Source organism: Pinus tabuliformis, chromosome 1_2 (genome assembly GCF_031772625.1).
Source record: "Pinus tabuliformis cultivar Carrire ecotype Pingquan chromosome 1_2, CPIR1, whole genome shotgun sequence".
NCBI classification, from domain to species: domain Eukaryota; kingdom Viridiplantae; phylum Streptophyta; class Pinopsida; order Pinales; family Pinaceae; genus Pinus; species Pinus tabuliformis.
In genome coordinates this window covers 1133528397-1133532442 of record NC_142298.1, presented here as the reverse complement: position 1 = coordinate 1133532442, position 4046 = coordinate 1133528397, and positions in this window count along the sequence as shown.

Sequence of the window (4046 nt, the reverse complement as noted above, 5' to 3'; positions counted from 1 at the left end):
TGATGAGTCAGAGGCTCTGTTTCTCCAAGTGGAAGCAAGGTTCTCCAAGTGGACTCAAGAACTGAAGATCAACTAAATATTAACTGAAGAGAGAGAGGACACAAGGCAGCTACACATCAGTTGCAAGCTGACTCATCCTTTCTCAATTCATCTATATATTGAGCTCTCTCCTATGAGCTCAGGAGGCTGGAATTTTGTGCAAAGTAATGATATGTTGTTGGTTTCACTATAGAGCTATTGGGTGATTGCTTGAAAGAGGTGAAGAGGAGAAATTCTTTCTGCTGGGAGGTGTTGCTGGATTAGGACCTTCAATGGTTGTAACACTCTCAGAACCTTTACTTCTTCATTAATAAAAGCTATTGAGGTTCTTCTATATGCTCTTGTTTCAATGATATATTGTGATGATTGTATATTTGATTTACACTAATCTATGAATCAGTTATGATTGCATGTTGCTTGTAGTTTCCTTCTTTGCTATTTTGCAGGATCTCATTGTAGCTGGGCCAGCAATAGAGCAAGGAGCTGGGAGCAAGCAGCCATAAAGAAGAGTTTGGATTCAACATTAAGCGCAAGGCAACGGTTAGTGCATTTATCTACTCTCTTTTGCTTTCATAAAGAAGTAAACCTTAAATAGTTTTCTTTGCAGTTGTTGCTGAGGTACTATCACCCTTAGAGTGGGATAGGGTCATCCGAGTCGGATACTTTTCCCTACAACACCATGGCTCTTTGGAATGTCGCTCCTGCATTTATGAGTCCAAAAGGCATTTTCTGATATGCATAAGTTCCCCATTTCGTTCTGAATGTGGTTTTAATTTGGTCATCAGGATGAACCAAAACTTGGTTGTATCTGGAGAATCCATCAAGAAAGGACATCAATTCAGAACCTGCTACCGATTGAAGAATTTGCTCCATAGTAGGTAACGGGAAATTATCTTTCAAGCTTGCTTTATTCAGGTTCCTGAAATCAATACAGATTCGAATGTCGCCATTCTTCTTTCTGACTGGCACCATATTAGAGACCCAATTTGAATGTCGGACCGGAAAGATAATTTTGGCTTTCAAAAGCTTATTAAGCTCTAACTTTATCTGGGTCTCCAAATTTGGATGTATTTTCCTTAACTTTTGCTGAATTGGTTTCTGATCGGGAAGCATAGGGATGGTATGCTGGATAATAGATGTATCATATGTCTTTAAGTCATCATATTTCCAAGCAAAGACCTGTTTGTTTTTTCTCAATAGTTTAATAAACGCTTCCTTTTCTTCTTGGGAAAGTCCTATTCCTAAGTTAATGTTTTGAGGAGCATCGTCAGTGCCTAGATTTATTAATTCAAACTTAAGGGTGGAACTTTGAAGCTTTGCATTAATCATAGGTTTAAACCTGTCTTTGATATCATAAAGGTCTTCAAGCTTCACCACGGGTTTGGGAATTGAATTTTCTTAAGGCGCTTGTTTCATCTGTAGATCATGATCATCTTCCTCAATGACTTGATTGTCATAGGATTTTTCCGAAGTTAGAAACTGCAAGATATCTTCGTCATGGTTAAATACTCTCCAATTAGTGACATTGTCAGGAATCGAAGGCCTAAAAAGTAATTCTACAGAAAATCTATCAAGGCTGTAGTCATCGGAAGGTAGAAGTTTGGAGGCTACATTGGCTAGTAGGTCGGCTGCTGAATTATGTGACCTAGGAATAGAAGAAATGTTGAAGGCTGAAAAGTGTAAGGTAAGATCCTGCACTAGCGATTGATAATGTTTGAGGTGAGTCGAAAGGCAATGAATTGCATTTCTAACCTGTTTAACAATGATTTCCGAATCGCCGAACACTTTTAGGTATCGCACTTCAAGGCCGATCGCTTTATATAAACCCTGGACCAGAGCTTCATATTCGGCTGTGTTATTGGTACACTCAAATTCTAACCTACAAGACAACATTGTCTTTTCTCCTTGCGGGCTAACCAAAATGCAACCTGCTCTTGAGCCTTCGCTGGACTTAGAGCCATCAAAATATAAAGACCAAAATAAAGGAATATTATCAAAAATATCTATATGCTTCTCAGCATCATTAAAACATCTGGACTTATTTGTTTGTGAAAAATTTTCAATTTGAGATGTATAATGATTGACTGAAAAAGGAGATGGTTGGGCAACAAAGTTGCCAAAGAATGATTCGGTCGAATAGTTCCCCAAAATATTGTTATTGAATGCCACAGGTTGGTTTTCTTGCTCAAATTCAGTAATTGTATGGGTCATATGCTTCTCCCGATCGATCCTTATTTGATTCGGCTTTCCCTTGTAGGGGAGCCACATATGTGACCAATCTGTGGAAATATACCCATGCAGTTTTTCGGACCAATCTCTGCTTAAAATCAAACCATAAAATTCAGGTATGTCAGCAATTAAGATGTCAATCCTTTGAACAATTTTGGGGTCGGCTGACAACCTGATGGTTACAGAATTAATTTCTCCCACAACCTGCACTTTAGTCCTATCCAACTGTACAATATGAATGGCGGACTTCTGGGGTTCAATGTTCATCTTAGAGCAAACCGAAGCTGGCATTATATTAGATGAGGCCCCTGAATCAATTAAACAGTTGTGCAGGTTTCTATTATAAATCTCATAAGTCAGCAGGAAGGGTGGAGTATGAGAATTTGATTTATCTCCGATTAAGACTGAATCGGTAATTTCAACCATACCTGCAGGAGGCTGGCCTGAGTCGTTGGCCACTTTTGCGCTGGGAAGGGGAGTAGAGGGAACAACATTTAATTCTTTGAGAAGTAACTTTTGTTGATGCTTTAGTTTGCTAAGTTCAAACATCGTTATATTTGCCTTGGTTTTCTTCATGTCATCAACAATGTTATATTCCATTGAATCGGATACCACTAGAGTCTTGGATGCTGTAGGAGAACTAGAAGTTGAAGGCTGGTTTTGGGGAACCACTACAGGTGACTTCTTTGGGGGAACTTTTTCCTTTGTCGTAGCAGCACCTGCGCTCCTCTTTTTTGAAGTTGCCTGGGCGGGTTCAGGAGTGCTTTTACTTCTTGTAGTAACCGGAAAGGCTTCTTCTTCATTTTCGATATCGGAGTTTGGGAGTATAAAATCCCACATTCCATGGCATTCAGCTACTTCTTCTTCATCACCGGTCTGTGAAGATGTTTCCTCTTCCTCTTCTTCTTGGCCTGAATCAGCGTTAGATATAACATTGGGCGGCTTTGATTCGGTTTTCTTAAAAGTTCTAAATGGTCTTTTGTTTGAAGTTTCAGCCACCTACTTTTTAATTTCAACCATTTCGTTAGACATTGTTTTAAGGACCTTTTGTAAACCTTCCATGTCATATGGGTCCTTCGGGGTTTTCTTCTTGGAATCTTCTTTAAATGAGACTTTTTTAGATTTTCTATCTTCCAAAGCGGCTTTCTTTTCTAGAGCATTGATGCGTTTTTCAACAGCAAGTGCCTCTCTCATATTTTCAGCTAAGGTAGGTTTGCCAGCCCTGTCTACAAAAATTGCTATGTTGGCAGGTAAGGCAGTGATATACCATTCGCTTCGGATTTGTTCACTTGGTTTAGAAGCGGTAGGGATTTTATTCAGTAGTTTATTAAATCTGGCGTTAAACTCCTTTATTGGTTCCCTGTGCTCTATTCTCAAATTGGAGAGGTCGTTTATTAAAGTTGCTAGGGACCTATCATCTCCATATTTGGTGAGAAACTGCTCTTGGAATATGTTCCAACTGGTAATTGAACCAGAAGGTAAGGAAAAATACCAGGATCCTGCTGATCCTTGTAAAGTGTAAGGGAAAAGTCTTACGACAACATCTTGCTCTGTCACTCCTTTTAGGTTAACTGCTAACATAAAGTTGTTGATGTGTTCTTCAACCGGGGTCCCATCATCTGAATTGAATTTAGGCAGCCATTTTTCGGGATAATAGGGTAGATTATGCAAGGGTGCAGGCATATTGACTGCTCCTGGTGTGGTCCATGGATCTGCCATTATGATGGCAATAGTGGTTGTGACTACTGCTGGGATTCCGGATGTATGGGAAGGGATTA